General features: G+C 43.0%; 1 long non-coding RNA gene across 2 annotated transcripts in view; it reads right to left on the bottom strand.

Moving 5' to 3' along the window:
- LOC134359943 (uncharacterized) overlaps positions 1-3,448 on the bottom strand; it is a 57,716-nt gene extending 54,268 nt beyond the window's left edge. For both annotated transcript variants that reach the window (XR_010021224.1, XR_010021225.1), the window contains exon 1: positions 3,311-3,448. This is a non-coding gene — a long non-coding RNA (uncharacterized LOC134359943). The remainder of the gene's footprint in view (positions 1-3,310) is intronic.
- Between the last annotated feature and the right edge of the window lie 21,352 nt (positions 3,449-24,800).

The following is a 24,800-nucleotide window of genomic DNA, read 5'->3' as shown; positions in this document are numbered from 1 at the left end:
TTCTACCGTCTATGTTCTTGATAGTCAGGACGGACCTGGTGAGCCGAGGGCCTGTTTCCGTGCTGTATAACACCGCCTGCTTCTTCACTCACACACCTGGAGTTCCTTGTGTCTGACAGACACAGTCTGAGCAGTGAGGTGAGGTGTCTGAACCCCAGCTGCCTCAGGAGCCCTGGCAAGAACCCAAGCAATACCCAGTCATGGGGCACTGGTGAAGATCCCTCATAATTCTCTTCAAATTTGACCAAAGCCCTGGGTCTAATGTGGGGAATTCTTCTTCAAGTTCAGTGTCACGTGCACAAGTATGGTGAGGCACAGGTACAACGAAAAACTTGCTTCTGTGGCATCACGGCCAGGTGGGTATAGACAACACACAGAATATAAATCATACAAGTCAAGTCAAGTCACTTTTTATTGTCATTTCAACCATAACTGCTGGTATAGTACACAGTAAAAACGAAACAACGTTTTTCAGGACCATGGTGCTACATGAACAATACAAAATCTACACTGAACTACGTAAAAAAAACACAAAACTACACTAGACTACAGGCCTACCCAGGACTGCATAAAGTGCACAAAATAGTGCAGGCATTACAATAAATAATAGACAAGACAATAGGCACAGTGGAGGGCAGTAGGTTGGTGTAAAGCCAGGCTCTGGGTATTGAGGAGTCTGATGGCTTGGGGGAGGAAACTGTTTCATAGTCTGGTCGTGAGAGCCCGAATACTTTGGTGTCTTTTTCCAGATGGCAGGAGGGAGAAGAGTTTGTAAGAGGGGTGTGTGGGGTCCTTCATAATGCTGTTTGCTTTAAGGATGCAGTGTGTGGTGTAAATGTCTATAATGGCGGGAAGAGAGACCCCGATGGTCTTCTCAGCTGACCTCACTATCCACTGCAGGGTCTTGCGATCCCAGATGGTGAAATTTCCAAACCAGGCAGTGATGCAGCTGCTCAGGATGCTCTCAATACAACCTCTGTAGAATGTGGTGAGGATGGGGGGTGGATTTTTCTCAGCCTTCACAGAAAGTAGAGATGCTGCTGGGCTTTCTTGGCTATGGAGCTGGTGTTAAGGGACCAGGTGAGATTCTCCGCCAGGTGAATACTAAGAAATTTGGAGCTCTTAACGATCTCTGCGGAGGAGTCCTCGATGTTCAGTGGAGAGTGGTCGTTCCAAGACAGTGAAGGGAGAGAGAGGGGGAGAAAGACTGTGCAAAGACAAGGGCTTAGTGCAAAGGAGGAACACAATCAGAGGCAAGTCCAGGATGGTGCAAGAGGAGACCTGTCGTATTTACATTAACTCACACACAGTCATTGTCCACAGAAAAATAGTAGCAAGCCATTCTGATCCTCAGGAAGCTTTTAAAGTCAGCAATGGAACACTACAATCACTTCTGATTGATTCTTGCTTCCTGCACTCACCCCGTTTTCAAAGGTTTGCCTGGTCCAAGAGCCCTCTGTTGTAAACTCCAGCCATCTCTTGGGCTCGGTGATTCTTACGTCATGCTCACCACCGATGGACTCAGGAAATGGGGTCAAGGGCCGTTTTCGAACTGGCACCCTCTCACTCTGACAAGAGCCAAGAGCCACGATTGCTGGAATTGAAACACAGCTAAGATCTCTGGTGAAACTATCGCTCTCTGTCACTGAGGCCCTCCATTAATGTTGTGTCCTAGCTGTCTACATGATACGAAAGCCAGGCCAGTACGATACGGAGAGTGAGCTGTTGCCCGTGCAGCGGGCTCCCCCTCTCCCCCTCTCTATGCAGCCGATGAATCCAAAAGGAACGGCAAAGATCAATAAAATTTGGTACCGGCAGCATCGCAGGAGCATTGAACTCGACAGCCATGGAGACTCCAGCTCCAGGTTTTTCCCTGGGGGTTTACTCCCAAAGCCTCCCCCATGAGTGGATATAGCCACAAAGCAGCAGAGGTTTGAAATCAGAGCTTTCCCTCTCTTAGATGAGCTGCCAATCGTGCCTGATGAGCCCTATCTGCCGAAATGACTAGTTTTAAGGCACATTGCACATTTGAATGGAGATGTAACATTAAGATTTTTTACTTCTCATGTATTTGAAGGATACTTTATACTTTATACTTTATTGTCACCAAACAATTGATACTAGAACATACAATCATCACAGCCATAGTTGATTCTGCGCTTCCCACTCCCTGGATTACAAATATTAAATATTAAAAATAGTAAAAATTAGTAAATATTAATCAAATATTAATTTGATCAGGTGAGCTGACAAAAACCTCTTTAGCATCGGTTCCTCTGTCTTCCTTTCACGTTCAATCAACAATAACTACCCAATTCAAATGTATATCACAGGAGCATAATCAAATCGTAACTGATGCAAGCTCCAAAAAGAGAGTGCGGAGTAAATATTTCCGTGTCTTCCATAGTGTAGAAGGATGTCATTCAGCCCATCAAGTCTTTGCCTGTTCTCTATGCCAACAATCCTATTCTCTCCACTTTTCTCTGAAAACTTTTCTATCTTGGTGGCCAATTAACTTATCGACAAGCACACGTCTGGGACACAGCAGTAGCCTGAGTGAATAATTGCAAATGTGGTCTCTATATAACAACCCATGGTTCTGTGCTCACATGGCTGTCACTGTAAAGTTGCTTCTTTTTAATACAGCAGCTTGCAGGCAGGATAAGGTATTGATCCCAAAGTAAACCAGTCAGAAAAACTGAGAGAGAAGCTTGTTGGAATCTCCTTAGGGATAAATTTAATGGAAAGTACAAAGATTCAAAATGCATTCATTATCAAAGTATTTGTGCAATATACAGCCCTGGGATTTGTCTTCCCACAAACGGCCACGAAACAAAGACAAGCATGGAATCCGTTCAAAGAAAACCATCAAACCCCCAACGCGTAATAAAAAACAAAAGCAAACAGCAAAAAAAGAGCGAAAAACACAGACTATAAGACACCCACCACAGAGTAATTGAAAGAGTCCAGGCGTATTCAGTTTAGCTCTGTTCAGCTCAATCTAGCGCTGTGTCATGCAGTAACATGAGGTTGCAGTGCCAGTCCGCCCCGATCAAAATCACACAAAATAGCAACAAAAAGAGGAGCAACCAAAAGACAGAAACATAAAAGACATAATATGAACTGCAAAGTCCAATACACAAACCACATTAATTAACACTTTGGCCAAGACCCACGACTCCAGCACCATCCTCTGGCAGTATCGAGTGAGAGCGAGAGGGAGAGCGAGATCATCACACACAGACACCTTCCTCCAGGAGCAGCGAGAGACCGGACACATGCAGGTAGACAGGACTGAGAACACACCCACCTTCCACCCTGTTGTTCAGAAAACAGATGCAGGTTCACCAAGCAGCCATTTTCCAAGTCCTCTCACAAGCTCAAAAGACTTCTCCAATGACACCATTGACAGAGACACTTGGACACAAGACAACATTGACCCCAGCAGAGTGAAAAGAGTTGTCCTAAAGTCCATGGACAAAGGCCAGTTTTAACAGACTATTTTTAATATGTCAATCATTAATTGGCAAGAGCCAATTCTCTTTTGAAATGGTGCAATTAACCTGGAAGGGAAGGGAAGAGAGAGAATAGGGGAAGGGTTTGCCAGAAAGCATCCCTTTCCTTCCAATAGATATGACTTCAGGTGTGGAACTTGGCAGGCTTATTACTGGAATATGGCCAGACAGGAGCAACCTTTGTATCTTGGAAAGGTTGATCGCAACATTTTGTCTCATATTCTGATCAGATTATTTAATCACCATATACACTAAAAAAAATTCTTAGAAATGTCAATAGATAATAGACAATAGGTGCAGAAGTAGACCATTCGGTCCTTCGAGCCTGCACCGCCATTCTGAGATCATGGCTGATCATCTACTATCAATACCCGGTTCCTGCCTTGTCTCCATAACCCTTGATTCCCCTATCCATAAGATACCTATCTAGCTCCTTCTTGAAAGCATCCAGAGAATTGGCCTCCACTGCCTTCTGAGGCAGCGCGTTCCACACCTCCACAACTCTCTGGGAGAAGAAGTTCCTCCTCAACTCTGTCCTAAATGACCTACCCCTTATTCTTAAACCATGTCCTCTGGTACTGGACTCTCCCAGCATCTGGAGCATATTTCCTGCCTCTATCTTGTCCAATCCCTTAATAATCTTATATGTCTCAATCAGATCCCCCCTCAATCTCCTTAATTCCAGCGTGTACAAGCCCAGTCTTTCTAACCTCTCTCCGTAAAACAGTCCGGACATTCCAGGTGTCTTGGTGCTATGACTCATAAAACTTACAGTCCTGTGTAATCCATATTCTATTGCTCCAGGTTTCTTTGGAAGAGTGACATATACTGGTTTTTTCATCTCTTCTGGTATTATTTCAGTCTCATAAATGTCATTGATTAAATCAGTAAGTTTTTCAATTCCATAATCTTCAAGGACGATAACTTGTTCTATTGCTAATTCATCAGGACCTGCTGCCTTTCCTTTCTTCATCATATTTATTGCATTACAAACTTCAGATTTTAAAATACTTGGACCTTCAATGTTCTTCTTAATTTCTGGGTTTTCACCTCAATCGTCTTCAAACAATTCCTGAATATACTCAGTCCATCTGTTCATAATCTCATCTTATTCCATGATAATGGTACCGTCCTTTGCTTTCAAACATCCACCTGAAGAACAGAGGAGCTTTTTACCAGTGATAGTCCTGATTTGTTGATGTAACCTTTTTGGATCAGTAATAGGGGTTCTTTCTAGTTGCTCACATTCCTGGTTTATCCCTCACAGACTGGAATAATACCAGAAGAGATGAAAAAAATCAGCATTTATCACTCTTCCTAAGAAACCTGGAGCAATAAAATGTGAATTACATAGGACCATAAGTTTAATGAGTCATATCACCAAGATACTTCTAAGAATTTTGATAACAAAAGCTATAAGTAAGATACAAGCTGAAATAGGTAAAGAACAATGCGGTTTTGTGAAAGACAAAGGTACAAGAAATGCAATATTGATGTTAAGGATACTATCAGAATAAGCTATTCAAGTGCAAAAAGATTTGTTTGTTTGTTTTATCGACTACACAAAAGCATTTGATGAAGTGAAGCTCAATAAGTTTGTTGAAGTATTACAGGAAACTCTAGATCTAGATTTGAAAGACCTCCGCCTAGTCAGAAATCTGTACTGGGAACAAACTGCCACTGTAAGAATAGATGGAGAAGTGAGTCAGTTTACAAAAATCAAGAGAGGCGTTAGACAAGGGTGTGTTTTCTCTCCTGATTTGTTTAATGTGTACAGTGAAACAATATTACAAAAAATAAGAGGCATCTTGGGAATCAAAGTTGGCAGTGAAAACATCAAAAATTTCAGATACGCGGATGACACTGTGAGTACGGAGGAAGAACTACAAAACTTAATTGATTTAGTTGTTGAAGAAAGTGCAAAAATGGGTCTGTCTATCAACTGCAAAAAGACAGAATGTATGGTGATATCCAAAAAGAAGGAGAATCCTATCTGCAGGCTGAGAATAAATGGGGAAGACATAAAACAAGTACAGAGCTTTTGCTGCTTAGGAAGTGGGTGACATCAGATGGCAGGGCTGGATTGACTTCACTAGAGGTACAGTAGAAGGGCCATAGGGTGGGGCAGCTGGTTTCACATCAACAAAGGTTGATGGAGGCAGGTAAAATGGATGGTTAACTGAGAGTGTTAGGAATGTAGATGAACACCAGTGGTGGTATCATCAATAACAGGACACTGAACAGAGTGACAGTGTGAGGGAAATTATCTGATAACATTGAAAGTGTAGTGACTGAGACAAGGAAGTAAGCAATGTAAGCTACTTAGTAACTGAAGGAAGTCTATGGATTAATATTGCTCTTTAATATTATTTACCAGTGTTGCTGTTAAGCCATATTTATGGTGGGTTCACACTCAGTCTTTAAATGATCCTTTATGATTCTTGTATACAGAAGTAGTCCAAATGAATGTATATTCTTTAAAACACACTATGGTGAGCACTCTCATAAAGCAATGAAAGTTAATGACAGCTTCACACATGAATGAACTTTAACCTGGTTGATCGAAATGTTTGATGTGCTACCTTTATTATTTTATTTCCCTCATCTTGATGGAAACTGTGTTGGGGTCCAAGATAAATTGTAGTCACCGAGATCACATGGACTTGGCAACACCATAGTAGGAGTTTACTCCCTTTAGCTATTAGCTGAAAATACTTTTGGAAAACATTAGCCAGGGCTTTTATTTTAGTGAAAGGCAGACAATAGTCAAAAAGATCAAAGGCTTAACTGATGGCCAGTCTCCCAAAGGGATGATATTTCAACCATTATATCGGACATCTTGCTCCAGTAGGAAAGTTGAGCAATTGAGTGATGAACCTTCCTTGGTGCCTTGTGCTGAAGGAGGTGAATCTCCCTCAGCTGAAAAATCTAGATCCCGGTCTCCCTCCTTAACTTGGAGTTTGAAAGTGTTGGCTTCCATTGCAACATGGTGGTTGGTGTGATCCACCTTGACCTACCTTACATGGTGGGACAATATCCAAAAAGGATTGTGTATAGTGCTTTTCTTTCCCAGCAGAAACTCATTGGGCTAATCGATTATGAGTATTTCTCCATAGTTCTGCAGGTTTTCAGGTTCACTTCACCTGTTAACATGCTGCTGACTTTCTGAGTTTGGTTAGCCAACCTCTGACCCACCCACCATTTTCTTAGACTCGGCCATTACCATCATGGGTACAGCTCTCCTCACCATCGAGGACATCTACAGGAAGTCATGTCTGAGGAAGGTGGCATCCACCATCTGGGCCATGCCCTCTTCTCAATGCAGCCGCACAGGAGGTACTGGAGCCTGAAGACCCACACCTCAACGTTCAACGACAGATTCTTATCCACTGCCCTCATGTTCTGGAAAAGACCTGAGAAACCTTGGCACTGCCTCAAACTATACTTTGCTTTTCTCCCTCTCAATCTTTCAGCTTCCCTGTGTTTATTTTGTGCACATGAAAGTTATGTATATATAATTCATGAAAATTTAAGTTTATGTTAATGTATGTTTGTCCTTGTCTTGTAATATACTGTGCTGCTGCTGGAAAAAAAGCAAATTTTCATGGCGTTTAAATTCTGGATATGTTTGCCTAGGACAATAATAAACCTAATTGGAGTATGCTGGTGAAGGCATTTCTAATATCTGACCAGTTACCCAGAATCTCCAAGGAATCTTTGCAGAACTACTTATAAAGGAGGCTGCTGATTTGGGCGTACTCATGTCTGGTGTTGTCTTCTGAGATTCTGTTAATGACCTGCGTCTTGTGATCGTGGATCATTTTGAACCATGAGGGCAGCATAGCAGGTTCTGCAACATGCACATCAACAGGGAACGCAGTCAGATCCTGGTATGTCTCTGAATCCAGCCTTCCTGCCTTCAAACCCTGAAGCAAAAGCTGCACACCAAAGAATCACGTGCACTCAGAATCTGAAGTAGCGAGTGGGAGAGAGAGTTGCAAGGCAGGAGCCATTTGAAAAGAGCAAGTCTCGTTGGGAGTGAGTTTTATTTGAGCCAATAAAAAGAGGGAGGCGTAAGTGGAGTGGGCATTGCATGTGTGGGCCAGCGTTAAGAGTGGGGGGCTTTGGCTCAACAGACTTTGGCAAGAACGGGCTTGGCAAACGTAGGCAGAGATTCTAAGTAAATTTTAATTAAGTTTTGTTTTCTCTTTCTTTGTCTATTACAGCATAGCTTGTGTGCTGAGAATGGGTCCAGAGTTAGCGGTGTTTTCTTTGTGTGAGATGCAGGGACTCTGGAGAACTCCAGTCTCCCTGATAACCGCATATTCATGAAGTGCATCGAGCTGCAACTCCTTGGAGACTGTGTTAAGGAACTGGAGCTACAGCTCGATGACCTTCGGCTCATATGGGGAAATGAGGAGGTTATATATAGGAGTTACAGGGAGGTAGTCACCCCTAAGTTGCAGGAGGTACCTGGGTGATTGTCAGGAGAGGGAAAGGGAACGTGGAGCCAGTGTAGATCACCCCTGTTGTTCTTCCCCTCAATAATAAGTATACTGCTTTGGATACTGTTTGGGGGGGGGGGGGGGCCATTAATCCACCCAGGAGAACTGCAGAGATTAGGTCTCTAGCACTGAGTATGGCTCTGTGGCTCTGAAGAGAAGAGGGGGACAAGAGAAGAACAGTAGTGATAGGGGATTCCATAGTTAGAGGAGCAGACAGGAGATTATGCAGATGTGGAAGACAGCTGGATGGTATTTTGCCTCCCAAGTGCCAGGATCAGGGATGCCACAGATCGGGTCCACAGCAGTACAATGTGTGAGGGTGAGCAGCTAGAGTGTGGTACCTATTGGTACCAATGACATAGGGAGGAAACAGGAGGAGGTCCCAAACAGAGAATATAGAGAGTTAGCTGCAAAGTTGAAAGGCAAGACCTCCAAGGTAGTAATCTCTGGATTGCTGCCTGTGCCACGCCCCAGTGAGGGTGAGAATAGGATGATTTGGCAGATGAATTGTTGCAGAGGGCAGGGTTTCAGATTTATGGATCATTGGGTTCTCTTCTGGGAAGGTAACACTTTACAAAAAGGAGGGGTTATGCCTGAACACGAGGGGGTCCAATATCCTTGCAGGCAGGTTTGCTAGAGCTGTTGGGAAAGGTTGAAACTAACTTGACAGTGGGAAAGGAACTGGAATATTAAGGCAGAGGATGCGGCAGTTGGTATACGTGACTGTGAGGGACACAATATCCCAGTATTGTCCCAGTATTTGGGACACAAACTACAATGGGAAATAGAAGAAGCATGTAAACAGGACAATGTTATTATAGTGATGGTGGGGGTGGGGGGGGTGGATTCAAAATGCAGGTAGATTGGGGAAAATTGGGTTGGTGCTGGATCCCAAGAGAGAGAATCTGTAGAGTGCCTTAGAGATAGTTTTATTAAAGCAGTTTGTGGTTGATCCCACTGGGAAAAAACAGTTCTGGACTGAGTGTTAGGTAATTAAAACAGATTTGATTAGAGAGCTTAAGGTAAGGGAACCTTTAGAAGACAGTGATCGTATGTTTGAATTCACCCTGTCATTTGAGAGGGAGAAGATGTATCAGTATTACTGTATAGTGGAGTAAAGGAAATGACTGAGGCATGAGAGAGGAGTGGGCCAAAATCCATTGGAAGGGACATTAGTAGGGGTGGTGACTAAACAGCAATGGTTGGAGTTTCTAGGGGTAGTTTTGGAAGGTACATTCCAAAGCTGAAGTATTTTAAAAGGGAGGATGAGGCAATCAAGGCTGACTAGGGAAGTTCAAAAACAGCATAAAAGGAAAAGAGAGGGCATATGATATTGCAAAAATTTATGGAAAGTTAGAGGATTGGGGAGCTTTTATAAACCAACAAAAATAAACTGAAAAAAGCCATTAGGAGAGCAAAGATGAAATATAAGGTTAAGCTAACCAATAATATCTAAGGGAGGATACCAAAAATGTTTTCAGATAAAGAGTAAAGGAGAGATGAGAGCGGATATTGGACCACCAGAAAATTACGCTGGAGAGGTAGTAATGGGGGACAAACTTAATAAGTATATTGCATCAATCTTTCCTGTGGAAGACACTAGCAGTTTGCCAGAAATTTGAAAGTATCAGAGGCAGAAGTGAGTGTAGAAGCTATTATGAGGGAGAAGGTGGTGGGGAAGCTGAAAGATCTGAAGGTAGAAAGTCACCTGGACCAGATGGACTACACCCCAGTGCTCTGAAAAAGGTAGCTGAAGAGATTGTGGAGGCATTAGTAATGATCTTTCAAGAATCACTACCATTAGATTCTGAAATGGTTTCAGAGGTCTGGAAAAATGCAAATGTCGCTCCATTTTTAAGAAGGGAGGAAGCAGAAGAAAGGAAATTATATGTGAGTTAGCCTGACTTCAGTGGTTGGGAAGATGTTGGAGTCCATAATTAAAGATGAGGTTTCCGGGTACTTGGGGGTACATGATAAAATAGAACAAAGTCAGCATGATTTCCTTAAGGAGATATCTTACCTGACAAATCTGTTAGAAATCTTTGAGGAAATAACAGGTAGGATAGTCAAAGAAGATTCAGTAGATGTTGTTTATTCAGATTTTCGTAAGGCATTTGACAAGGTGTCGCTCATGAGGATGTTAAACAAGATAAGAGCCTGTGGTAAAGATACTAGCATGGATAGAGCATTGGCTGACTGGCAGGGGGCAGAGTCAGAATAAAGGGGGCCTTTTCTGGTTGGCTTCTGGTGACTAGTGGTATTCTGCAGGAGTTGGTGTTGGGACAGCTTCTTTGCATGTCTGTAATGCCCTGGTTCATATTTTTACTGTTGTTCTGTTCTTTACTAGTCAAATTAAGAATTATAAAGATAAATCTTTTAATTGTATGTGGTGTACTGCCTGTTATTTCTTGGCACTAATTTGTAACAGGGTAGCAGATTACACGGCATCCACACAAACCGAGGGTTTGGGGTAGGATCGCACCTCAATCTCACAAGTTTGGCAGGCCAGAGATTGTCTTCCCTAGACTTATGCAGCCAAGGAAACCAGCGAGTTTCATGTCAATGATTTGGATAATGGAATTGATGGCTTTGTGGCCAAGTTTGTGGTCGATATAAAGATAGGTGGAGGGGCAGGTAGTGTTGGGGAAGCAGGTGGATTTTCACAGATTGGGAGAATAGGCAAAGATGTGGCAGATATTTGTGGCAGGGAGAAGGAAGGAGAATGGGATTGAGAGGGATAATAAATCAGCCATGTTTGAATGGTGGAGCAGAATCGATGGGCTGAATGGCCTAATTCTGCTCCTACAGTATGTCTTATGGTCTAACTCTCTTTCTCTTTCTCTGTACCGCCTGAAATATGCAGGAACTTTCATTTCACTGGACAGAAGTGGAACATGAGGAATAAGTACTTATTAAGGACATTTTGTACACAACCTCTGTGCAAACTGCTTCGAAACTGACCTGGAAAGGACTGTTGAATGGATTTCTGAAATAACATGCCTTTAAATAATAACAGCTTGTCAGCTTGGACAGGAGACTGAAAAACTGTGGAAAAAATGTTATGCATGTGCTTCAGAGAGCATTCCATGTTCTCGAGCTGGCTTCGCTGGACTTAAGGTATGAGAGTACATCACCAGGTTTTAATACCATGGCAGTGAGGCACAGTTTAGAGGCTGCTAGCCAAGGGACCGCAACCCCCAACAAGGAATCTGGAATCTTGTTCAAACAGGGAAAGTGTAATAAGAAACTGATCCAACATCTCCTTTAGAATGTACAGTGCACACGAGATTGTGAAGCATTCTTATGTACAACAGTAATTGAGAGGATTGGTAAATTGATCAGCCTCTGTAAGTTGCCCCTTGTGTGTGGGTGAGTGGTAGAATCTGGGCCTAGTTGATAGGAATGTAAGTGCAGTTGAGAAGAAAGCACAACAGCGTCTCTACTTCCTTTGGAATCAGCGGAGATTCTGCAAGACATCTGAAACTTCGACAAACTTCTTTAGGTGTGTGGTGGAGAGTATACTGACCGGCTGCATCACGGCCTGGTATGGAAACACCAATGCATTTGAACGGAAAATTGGCCCGGCACATCACGGGTAAAGACCTCCCAACCATTGAGCACATCTACATGAAACATTGCTGTAGAAAAGCAGCATCCATCATCAAAGACCTTCACCACCCAGGCCATGCTCTTTCCTCGTTGCTGCTATCAGGGAGAAGGTGCAAGAGCCTCAGGACTCACATTACCTGATTCAAGAACAGTTACTACCCCTCAACCATCAGGCACACGAATAAAAGGGGATAACTACGTGCCCCATCTTTGAAATGTTCCCACAACCAATAATCTCACTAACGACTCTTTACCTCGTTATCTCATATTCTCATTATTTATTGCTATTTATTTATATTTGCATTTGCACAGTTTGTTGTCTTCTGCACTTCGATTGATCTTTCATTGATCCTGTTATAGTTATTACTCTATAGATTTGCGGAGTATGCTCACAAGAAAATGAATCTCGGGGCTGTATGTGGTGATATATGTATACTTTGATCATAAAACTTACTTTGAACTTTACTTTCCTGAACTTTGTGAGAAGAATGAAATGAGGTGAGTGTAAATGATGGTCATCACAGACTCAAGGAGTTGAAGCACCCGTTTTTACGAAGCCGTGAGACCCTTACTAAACTGGGGAATGCGAGATCTTGCAATGCACCTGATGGCAAAAGATGGAGGGGAGAAGTAAGGGCTTTCAAAGTTTTTCAAAGTCAGGTTTATTATCGTATGCACAAGTGCATCTATGCAGGGTTGCAATGAAGAACCTGCAGTAACATCGAGTGCCCATAAAATCAGAGACACAACGTACACAAGAAAAACGTAAACATAAATTATACAAGAGACAGAACTAGAGCAAAAGAAATCTATTGTAATGTAAAGCAGTCGAAGTGGTCATGGTGTTGCTGTCTTGAGGTCATGTTTAATGCTATGCAGATTGGTTCAAGAACCAAATGGTTGAAGGGAAGCAGCGATTCTTGAACCTGGTGGTGTGGGGCTTTGAACTTCTCTACTTTCTGACCAATAATTGATCTGACAAGATGGCACAGCCCGGATGGTGGGGATCTTGTTTTTCCGTTTTTGTGTGTAGATTTGCATTGACTTTTGTATTTCTTTGTTCTGCTGTGAATGCCTGCAAGTAGATGAATCTCAGGGTATTTTATGGTGATAGATACGTACATTCTTGGGCAATAAATTTACTTTGAACTTTGAACTTTGATGATGGATGCTGCCTTCCTGAGGCAGTGCCTCATGTAAATACGACCAATGGTGGCAAGGACTGTACCCATAATGCATCGGGCTGAGTCTATTACTCATTGCAGCTTCTGGCAATTTGAATTGCTGCACCAGACCAGGAGATGCAACCAGTTAGGGTACTCTCAACAGAACATCCATGGAGGTTTGTTAGAGTGCTCAGATTGGTAACAGAGAGCAGGTTTGGGGGTGATTTATACATAGAAAGTGACGGATGCCATTGTGATTCAACCTTTGATGCATTCGACAGAGCCAGGGCAGGGTGGGGCAGAGAGGGAAGCATGTGAAGTGGAGGGAAGGGAAAAAGCCACAAGTAAAACCACATCCCGTGCTGGCAGGTAGAAGAATGTTAGAAGAAAGGTGTCGTCGAGTCAGCTGTGGGCTGTACAGTTGGGAAATGAAAGGGTTTTTCCAAACACTTCACCCAAGGCTGAATTCCTGACAGGGAGTTTCAGCACTGTTATAGCCAACTTGCACTTCAAAGACACCAAAGAACTGTTAACATCCCTAAAAGCACAAAACTCTTGGAAAACAAGAACTAAACACAGCTGGAGATATACTTTTTAAATGCCTTGAACCTGGTCCATTCCTTTAAACTGTGTTCTGGCAATTTAGTTAAAATGTAGCAGGAACAGTTATTTGGCATTTAGGCTGCCATGTTACACAAGAAATCATGATCAGCAACAAGCATGCATCTGAGCTTTTCAATGACGTAACAGAGATTGAATTACAAGTTAATGGGCAGAGACATGGCAAGTTGATTCCAATCCAGACAACTACGAGCTCCAAACCAGAAAATCTGCAAATGCAGAAATTCCAGACGCACACATAAAATGCTGAAGGAACTCGGCAGGCCAGGCAGCATCTATGGAAAAGAGTAACCCCAGTCAATGTTTCGGGCTGAGATCCTTCACCAGAACTGGAGAAAAAAGATGAGGTGAGAGTAAGAAGGTGGGGGGAGGGGAGGAAGAAGTACAATGTAGTAGGTGATAGGTGAAACTAGGAGAGAGGGATGGGTGAAGTAAAGAGCTGGAAAGTCAACTGGTGAAAGAGATAAAGGGCTGGAGAAGGGGGAATCTGATAGAAGAGGACAGAAGGGCATGGAAGAAAGAGAAGGGGGAGGAGCACCAGAGGGAGGTGATGGGCAGGTAAGGAGATAAGGAGAGAGAGAAATGGGAATGGGGAATGGTGAAAGGGGGGCCCAATTACCAGAAGTTTGAGAAATCAATGTTCAGGGAATTACCAGAAGTTCAGGAAAATGATGTTCAGGCAATTATCAGAAGTTCAAGAAAGTATGAGCTCTACCTTGTCAATCTCAAGACAGACAGACACCAGCCCTTCCCAAATGGAGAATGGTAAAGGTTGAGAGAGAGTTGATGGGGAGCCTCAGGTCAGCTGCCGGATGAGTGGTTAATTATAAAACTTGAGGTTAATAGATTTTGTTAACTGAGGAAAGTAGGCACGTGCCTTGATTAAACAGTGAAATAGGCTTGTGGGACTGAAGTAATTGTTCCTGTTCACGTGGCTACGAGTAATTTCAGGACCCTCAGCAACAGGATGCATTGAATAGACATCAGAGCAGTTTTGCTGAATCAGGGACGTCTGGGAAAAGTTCCAAGCAAATCTTTGCACTTCCTAAAATACCAATAAATGCCCAGCTCTCTTCTTTCACGGTGCTGAGGGATTTCTGACTGAAATGGAACGTGCTTCTCTGTCAAGGCGACAAAAAAACTCGTAAGCATTTTGTCTTAACAGCAAGTTTATTACTGAACCTTACCTTTCTTTAAAGTGACCCTGGTGTTGCATCCATTCAATCAGTTACTAGTAGAGCTGGCAAAACTAATCAATAAGCTCCCCAAGACCTTGGCTCCAATACCTCCTTGTGCAACTGGATCCTCGATTTCCTCACTTGCAGACCCCAGTCAGTTCAGGTTGGCAACAACACCTCGTCCACAACCTTCATCTAAACAAGTGCACCACAAGGCAGTGTGCTTAGCCCCCTGTTCTACTTGCTTTATACTTATGAATAGGACAGAGATTGAAATTCAATTTCAATGGGTTCAATAGGTACATTTAATGTCAGAGAAATGTATACAATATACATCCTTAAATTCTTTTTCTTCACAGACATCCACGAAAACAGAGGAGTGCCCCAAAGAATGAATGACAGTTAAAATGTTAGAACCCCAAAGCTCCCCCACCACTCCCCCTCCCACACACAAGGCAATGGGCTGCCCCCCCATCCCCACCAGCAAATAGGCATCAGCGCCCTCCACTGAGCACTGAAGCGTGCAGCGAGCAGCAATAAAGACACACACTTGCAGTGCCCCAAAAACTACTCATTCACCCAGTAATTTGACATACCACAATCTCTCTCTCTCTCTCCCTAATAAAGGAAAAAGAGGTTTCCCTGTTTCACAGCGAGAAGGGAGACGTAACAAATAACTCACTGATTTATGATGTTAAAACCCTCTTATGTCGCTTTTCTCGAGCTCTGCGCTTTAAGAGTCAGCACCAAAAAGGCACAACTCTCAGGACACACAAACCCCGGCAGCTAACCCACTGGTTCCGATGTTCCGTGTTCTCCCACGACGTCTCAGTCAGGGACAGCAGCCTAGAATCAGCACGTCTCCTGAGCCATGAAAATCCAGAACCCTGAAGGTGTGCTCGCCTTCCAGGCCGCATCCTTGGGATATCAAAATGCAGCTGGTCGTGAGGCCCTGAGATCGAGTCCCATTCCTGCAAAGAACCAAAGTCAGAGTATAACTCCAGGTCAGGGTCTTCAAAAGAACCTTGAAAAGGGAAAATAGAGTTATCAAAGATGGAAATAGAGCTGTTTCCAAAGATGCAGGCAAAGTGGTTGCTGTTTAGCGCCATCTTGACTTTACTCCACTTGCTGAATGGTGCCACATCAACAATCTTTCACTCAATGTCAACAAAACAAAGGAGCCGATTATTGACTACAGGTGTAGAAAGCCAATGGTCCGTGAGTCCGTCCTCATCAGGGGATCAAAGGTGGGGAGGGTCAGCATCTTGAACTTCCCTTGGCTTTATCATTTCATAGGTTCTGTCCTCGGTCCAGCACATAGCTGCCTTTACAAAGAAAGCACAGCAGCGCCTCTACTCTTTTTTTTAGAAGTTTGCACATGTTTGGCATGTCATCTAAAACTTACATAAACTTCTCTAGTCGTTTGGTGAGGAGTATATTGACTGTTTGCATCACAGCCTGGTATGGAAACACCAATGCCCTTGAACGGAAAAGCCTACAAAAAGTAGTGGATACAGCCCATTCCATCACAGGTAAAGCCCTCCCCACCACTGAGTAAATTTACACAGAATGGTGTTGCAGGAAAGCAGTGTCCATCATCAAGGACCCCCACCATCCAAGTCATGATCTCTTTTCACTGCTGCCATCTGGAAGAAGGTACAGGAGCCTCAAGTCCCACACCATCAGGTTTGGGACCAAGTATTACCCCTCAAACATCAGGCACTTGAACTGATCGCTGAGGGGATAACTTCAATCGCGCCAACACTGAACTAATTCCACAACTTAATGACTCACTCTTAAGGACTCTACAACTCATGTTCCCAATATTTATTGCTTCTTCTTCTTCTTCTTCTTCTTATTATTATTATTATTATTATTATTATTATTATTATGATTATTATTATTATTTTCTTTTCTTTTTGTATTTGCATATTTTGTTGTCTTTTACACATTGGTTGTTTGTGCAGTTTTTCAATGATTCTATTGTGCTTCCTTCTATTTACTGTAAATGCCTGCAAGAAAATGAATCCCATGTTAATATATGGAGACATACATGTATTTTGATAATAAATCTACTTTGAACTTTGAAATTGCTAGAATGAAAGTTGTACAGATGAGTTTGTATTTAATACTTACTACTCTTTCACCTTGTTTATTTCAGTGTTGTTGAAGACCTTGCTGTGTAGAGTAAAATTTGCCCCTAACTCTAAACAGGAACAGTTAGTGGCTCAGTTCAAAGTGGCCAAGGTGTAACATTGGCTGTTGTAAGTGCTTTGTCTCTTGTATGTTAACAGGAGCATTTATTGCCTGTCCCAATCTTCCACTTCAAGCCTTCAGCATTATCAAAACATGCCAATTCTCATCAGCAGAGGGAGTTCCCGCTTCACCATTTCAGATGTCCAGGCTTTGAAACTTCTTCCAAGGATGCTGCCTGACCTGCTAAGTGCTCCAGATGTGTCCTGTCTTTACTTCAGATTTCCAGCAACTGTACCTTTTGATTTTCATTTGCTGCCCTGTATCTATGGGACTTTTAATTAGTTCCCATCTTATATCAAATGGAAACAAGACAAATGCGATTCATGCATCAATCCAGAGTAAAGTACAGCTTCCAGACCTGCACCTCAGCAGTGCTGAGGAAAGCATCATGGTCAATGACACCATGATTCATCTGAGATAAGTTAAACAGGGGGAGCATTTTCCCACTCAGTCACTTGTAAAAGATCATATGGGCTTTCTCAACACCTCCACAATTTCTCATGTCCCAGTCATTAAGTTTCTTTGATAATTTATTTAACTACTATTAGTAGACCTTCCTGTACGTCTTTCCTTATACTGAAAAATTACTACTCTTCAGAAGCACTCACTTTAGCCATCTTTAGAAGCTTAATGGTTATGAAAGGTGCCTTAGGAGAGGACATTTCTATATTTCTATATACGCCCAGTGGCCACTTTGTTAGGTGCAGGAGATACCTGATGACGTGGCCACTGATTGTGTTTCTGTATGTTCATGGTCTTCTGCTGCTGTAGCCCATCCATATCAAGGTACAACATGCTCAGAGATGCTCTTCTGCACACAACTATTGTAAAGCATGGTTACTTGTGTTACTGTCACCTTCCTGTCAGCTTGAACTAGTCTGGCCATTCTCCTCTGACCTCGCTCATTAACAATGCATTTTCGCCCACAGAACTTTCGCTCACTGGATATTTTTTGTTTCTCAGACCAATTTCTATAAACACTAGAAACTGACTCTAAGGTCACTTAGATCACATTTCTTCCCCATTCTGATGTTTGGTCTGAACAACAACTGAACCTCCTGAGCATGGCTGCATGCTTTTATTTATTGAGTTGCTGCCACATGACTGGCTAATTAGATTAAGAAGCCGGTGTACAGGTTAACTTAATAAAGTAGCCACTGAGTGTATGTTTCATATAGGATTCTTTAGATGAAGTCTCATTAATCTAGAGTTGAACAGAGGTCTCAGAAGTGAAAGGCAATGTATCACACAGTACCAAAACTCCCATGAATTTCAGCCAATTTTGTGGCTGAGATAACAGAAACAATAGTAAACATCCAGAGATTCATAGGACTGAGCTCTTGTCAGGAATCTGACACCCTTACTCCAAGGTGAAACTTTGTAATAGATCCAGGACTGGTGCGCAACCAAATTCTTAAAATAAATATTTCTATCCTTATGCCTCCAAGAATCAACACATATGTGAATCTAACAATAACTGACCTTTATCAGAACTCAAAACCAACCATTGGGAATGGAAAAGCTTACATCATGAGAAAGATTAGCAGTTTCCAAAGAAGAAAACATGCCTATTAAAGACTCAAGAACATCACTGCTATTTTGATGGAGGACACCATTGCCCCAAATATGATGAAATGATTGGTGAGTAGGTAAGTGGGGAACATTTGTGAAGTGTCTAATCCAGACAGGACATGAAGATGGACAGTGAAAATGTGCAGCTTTCAACAATGTCAGCATCTTGCTGTAAACTGAGTTGAACATGGAGCTTGCAGCCACCTTCCCGGTTCTTATCCTAGGCTGACCCTCCAGGGCAGGGCTGAGCTGGACAATGCTGGGCACAGTGCCTCTTTGAGCTGAGGCATTGAACCAAGGCCTCTTTCTGCATCAGCTGGAGCCAGAAGATCACGACAAGTTACTATTAAGAAGACCAAATTTGTTGTTCCCTGTCTCCTGGCCAATATTTACCCCAATACTACAGAAAACACAGATTATCTGGTCAATAATACATGCCCATTTGTGTAACATCACTGAGTGAAATTTGCTGGCCACACTTCCTGCATCCAACTGTGACTATGCTGTGAAATTCTATTGTCAGATATAAAGTATCTTTCACCTGAGGGTGGGATTTGAACATGAATCAATGGCAAGTAGAGGTTGATAGGTTCTTGATTGGTAAAGGCATCAAAGGTTATGGGCAGAAGGCAGAAGAATGGGGTTGAGAGAGATAATATATCAGCCATGATCGAATGGCAGAGTAGACTTGATGGGCTGAATGGCCTAATTCTGCTGCTATATCTTATGGTCAACTGTTTACTTTGGTTCAACTAAGGGAGCACAACTATGCTGCATTATCTGTGGATAATGAGAAAGAACAGGTAAGGAAGTTGATGGGTTCAGGATATATGGCAGCTTTCTCACAGTGAAATTCCAATAATCCACCATTGGCCTATTTGGAAATCCCAATGATTCAGCATCTGATTGCAAGGTGAAGTTTCCACATACCCTTCTCACTCACCAAAGACCTGGCTTCCCGCTCCTACTCAACACACTCCCTTTCCACTCATCTCACATCCTTAATTTTAACTGACCAAGACACTGCTTCGTGCCAGACGTACAAGAAAATTAAATATAATACTGTTTAACATCTAAAAGTGACTTAAAATGGGATTAACATGCAAAAGTCCAGAAAATATTCAGGTTTGCATCAACCACACATCAAGGGAGCCAGGCTCACAGGGCTCTCCTGCTCAATAATTCTTCATCAATGAAATTTGAAGCCACATGAAAAATGTTCACGTGCCACCCTACTTGTTGAGGAGGAAGAAAGTGATTCTGGTAAACTTGAATTCTTCACCTCAATACTTTAAATATTTAGAGTCATTCCCACTTTGGTCAAGATTGATCTGCATTGCATAGATACCTCTTCTTCTTCTTCTTCTTCTTCTTCATGGCCCCTGAGCTCCCAGTGGAGCATAGGCCATTGATGACCTCCTATCTCCATTGTCCAAAGTCGATGGTCTGGTTAGAGTTCATCAAAATCTCTATAATCCATTGCATCCACTCTATAGGGGATTGGTCAATACTGCTTTGCCATAGCCCTGTTGGCCAGCCTTACCCATTTCTACTGCTCATTTTGGGGATGTAGGGTTAGATTTTGAGAGGCAGATACACACCTCAGTCCCTGGCAATGTTGTCCAAGTCAACTTGGTCAATGAAGGAAAGTAAGGATGGGAAATCTGGGCTGGGGCATGAGTTTCTGATCAGAGTGTTGCATCGGTAGAGAAAGGAACATGAAAATAATAAATGGGAGGGGCCTAAGATCCATCAAATTTATCTCCAGCCATCCTAATTGATGACTAACTGTGGAAACAATCTACTTTGTTAAGGGTGAGAAAGTTAACAGAATCTTTATAAATTAATTAATAATTCTTTTTGAGAGAACCAAGGATACTGGAGGAAGCAATAGATGTCTCACAGGTCCACTTATGTGGTTCAATCCTAATCTCCGATGCTGTCTACATGGAGTTAGCACGTTCTCTGTGACCATGAATTTCCCCCGGGTGCTCCAGTTTCCTCCCACAGCCAACTGGCTGCTGCAAATTACCCCCAGCATGTAAGTGAGTGGTAGAATCTTTGGGAGCAATTAAAAAAAAGTGGGGAGAATGGGATTAGAAACAAGAGAAAATCTGCTGGAAATCTGAGCAACGCACACAAAATGCTGGAGGAACTCAGCAGGCCAGGTAGCATCCATGCAAAAGAGTACAGTCCATGCTTCGGGCCAAAACCCTTGGAGTAGGATTGGTATAGATGGTCGGCTGCTGGTCAGCGTGGGCTTGATGGGCTGAAGGGCCTGATTCCCTGATGTGCCTCCAAGACTGTGAAGGGTTTACTTGTCTTAGTTTCTTTCTCCAACACACTATGTCTGCATTGGATGAGACGAAGACTGCGGGGATGGGGAGGGCAGAGTTGGAAGTTCCTATTTTCAGTCAAAAGGGCATATAAATCTTTGTCTATGAGGTGCAGGTCAGGACGAAGTTCCTATGAAACAGTAGGGTCTGTCCACCACACGAATACACTGGATGAATACGGTCCAGTTATTTCTTCCCATAATGAAAAACAACAAATCGTCCGGCTGCAGAAGTTTCATGATCTCACTAAGGTTTCAAAGGTACATTTAATGTATACAATATACATCCTGAAATTCTTTTTCTTCGCAAACATCCATGAAAACAGGGGAGTTCCTCCAAAGATTGAATGACAGTTAAATGTTAGAACCCCAAGGCCCCCCCCAGCTCCGCCCGCACCAACAAAAAAAGCATCGGTGCCCCTCCACCGAGCACTCAAGCGTGCAGCAAAGCATCAATAAAGACACAGACTTGCAGTACCCCAAAGACTACTCGTTCACCCGGTAATTCGACATACCACAGGCTCTCTCTCTCTCTCCCTAATAAGGGAAAAAGAGATGTCCCCGTTTCACAGCGAGAGGGGAGACATCATTGATTTATGGTGTTAAAAGTCTGTTACATTGCTTTTTCTAAGCTCTGTGCCCAAAGAAGTTAGGTCTCTGGGCACACAGCCAGCTTGCCGCTTTTGATCTTCCGTCTCCCACAACACAACGATTTCCTATGGAGGCACTGACCTCGAGTCCACCCGCCTCCAGAGCCACGAAATCCCAGAACCCTGAAGCCGCGCTAGTCTTCTAGGCCGCATCCTTGGTATATCGAATAGCGGCCAGTCGTGAGACCCTGAGAGCAGGTCCCATTCCCACAAAGAACCGAAGTCAGCGTGTAACTCCAGGTCAGAGTCTTCAAAATAACCCTGAAAGAGAAAAATAGAGATATTAAAGGTAGAAATTGAGCTGTTTCCAAAGGTGCAAGCAAAGGAGTTGCCGTTAGGTGCCATCGTCCTCCTGAGCTCCTAAGCATGTGAAAGTGATCTGCACTCCATTGCTATACGCACAGGATGGAAATCCTAAAGAAAGTATCGTCCATGTGGTGTTTTGAGTGAGATTAACTCCATGAGGAGGTGTTGAATCGAGCCATAGAAGTAGATGGAGCAGGGATCAATTTATTTCAGCATTTTATTCCGTTCAGCATGAATGGGACGTTATGAATACCTGGCTCCTCGTATTCCCTTAAGAGGTAAAAGAAAATCTCTTAGAACATCTGGTCTATGCCAACTTGCAGATTTTCCTATTCCACGCTCCCCCAAACTATTTCCCTGTGATTGAATCTCCCACACACGCCATGGAGTTGTGTGGCAACAGTACCAACTGCTGCACCACTGTGCCACCTGAACCCGGTGTTAAGGATTGGAATGAGGAGAGGGTCCTGACTTGCACTGGGAATGTTACCCTGCAGCCGGTAAGAGTGCCCATGTGGACAGTGCCTGGTTCCTTCGCTCATCCGGGAGGTGGGACTGTTGATTCACCCCACAGACAATTGCAGTTTGTAGCATGGTGGTTATAGAACCTAGAACAGTATAGCACAGTGCGAGCTCTTCAACCCACAATGTTGCTCTGACCTTTTACCCTACTCCACAATCAATCTAAACTTTCCCTCCTACAAAGTCCATAACTCTTCATTTTTTCTTTCCTCCATGGGCCTATCTAAGAGTCTTTTACATGTCTTCAATGTATCAGCATCTACCCCCATCTCCTAATGGATTATAAAATGATATAGATGCAAAATACAGAGTAGAAGTAAAAAGATATTCTTTACATTGGCAAAAGATGGCAAAATGGATTTCCGCAAGGATCCAAATCTCTCTCTCTCTCTCTCTCTCTCTCTCTCTCGCTCTTTATAGGAAGTGAAAGCATTCTAGCTCTGCTACAACCGTCAAGCATGATAAAAGGTCTCTGCCTGAAATGTCAACTGTTTATTCCCTTCTATAGTTGCTTTTTGACTTGTTGAGTTTCTCCAGCATTTTGTGTGCATTGCTCTGGAATGCCAGCATCTGCAGAATCTCTTGTGTTACGTCAAGCATTCTTTGGTGCTTCAAGTTTAGTCCAGAATTGCCACCGCACATGTGAGATGGCTTTCCAGACCTCATACTTGGACCTCTTGAACTTTCCTGGGTTGCCAGAGCTGAGCACCACTGAACTAGCCCTCAGCAGGTTGTGCAAATCTTGGTTCACATAAGGTTTCAGGTTGGGGAATACTCCGAATGATTTCACGGGTACACACTTGTTCATGAGTGTCTTTATAAAGTCTGTGACAACCATGGTGTATACCTTCAGGTCCTCGGAGAGTCCCTGAACGTGGTCCAGTGCATCGACTTGAAATGATTCCAGAACCACTACTCTGTTTCCTGTGACCACCTTTTCATTGTCCTTATCTCTGGAGTCTTGCTCTTTAGCCTCTGTGTGTATACAGGTAGGAGGAGGATAACAGATGATCAGATTTCCTGAAATGCGGTCTACGGTCTGTTATATCACATGTTTACCGGCAGAATCAGAATAAAATCACTGGCATACATCGCGAAATTGGTAGTCCCATAGAGATCTATGCCTTATTGTTTCACGTGCTTGCCCAAACAATTCTAAGCATTGAGAGAACTTAAGGGGAATGTGGAAAAGGGCTTAAGCATTCTTGTCTCAATTCATCCCAAACAGCTGCGTATTGGGGAACTCTGATCTACGGGTTGTTCCCAAGGATACACACTAACACAGACATCAAGTGCTGCTGGAAGATCATCAACTGGGTGAAAGGCGCTCTTTGTACTGCCGGAAACTTATTTGTCCCGCAGCAGAACGAGATGTCTGCAAGGGGGTGCTGCCAACGAGCACATTGCAGGCTGCAGGAGTACGTACTGAGCAATGCAATGAAGCTCGATGCAGTCACCACAAGCACTCTTTCCTGCACTGCACCGAGTATGTGGATGCAGGATTGGCCTTAATAGTCACCAGATGAACCACATGTAGACGTTCCTTTATAAGAACATCATACTTGACTCAAGTGATTGTATTACATTATGCTACGTCTGCAGAGAAGGACCACAACACAGGGTCCTACCACTATTGCACATAGAGGGGCTGAATCAGATGAGAAACCCCCTCAAACAATGGAATGATGTATCATCCCAGGGGCCACATGAAATGGCAAAGGTGCTATAGTTTAAAACAAACTGTTAACACTACTAAATGTATTGACCATATGATCCTAGGAATGTAAAAGGTCTTTCACACATGCTTATATTTATTCTTGTTTTTTTAATATTTCAGTAATATTTGAGTAATTCTGTAATTGTTTGACTATGCATCCTTTGATACCTAATGCATTTCAGGTTATCTGGCCACTTCATTTACTTTATAATACTGCTCAATTAGCTCAATATACACATTACAGTTATCCATTATGCAATCAAACGCATCAATCTTTCCAATGTAGTTAATCATTTCTGCTCTTTTTAAAAATGTATTATTATAGTATACTGTATGTATATACTGTGTATGTGTATATATACATATAAAAAAGTTGAGGTGCATTGTATTTAAATGCAAACAACAGGAATTCTGCAGATGCTGGAAATTCAAGCAACACACATCAAAGTTGCTGGTGAATGCAGCAGGCCAGGCAGCATCTGTAGGAAGAGGTGCAGTCGACGTTTCAGGCCGAGACCCTTCTTCAGGACTAACTGAAGGAAGAATGAGTAAGGGATTTGAAAGCTGGAGGGGGAGGGGGAGATGCAAAATGATAGGAGAAGACAGGAGGGGGAGGGATAGAGCCAAGAGCTGGACAGGTGATAGGCAAAAGGGGATACGAGAGGATCATGGGACAGGAGGTCCGGTATCCCCTTTTGCCTATCACATGTCCACCTCTTGGCTCTATCCCTCCCCCTCCTGTCTTCTCCTATCATTTTGGATCTCCCCCTCCCCCTCCAACTTTCAAATCCCTTACTCACTCTTCCTTCAGTTAGTCCTGACGAAGGGTCTCGGCCTGAAACGTCGAC

This window comes from Mobula hypostoma, chromosome 21 (genome assembly GCF_963921235.1).
Source record: "Mobula hypostoma chromosome 21, sMobHyp1.1, whole genome shotgun sequence".
Lineage (NCBI taxonomy): Eukaryota > Metazoa > Chordata > Chondrichthyes > Myliobatiformes > Myliobatidae > Mobula > Mobula hypostoma.
Note: the sequence above shows the minus strand (reverse complement) of the source record. Positions and strands in the feature narration are given on the sequence as shown.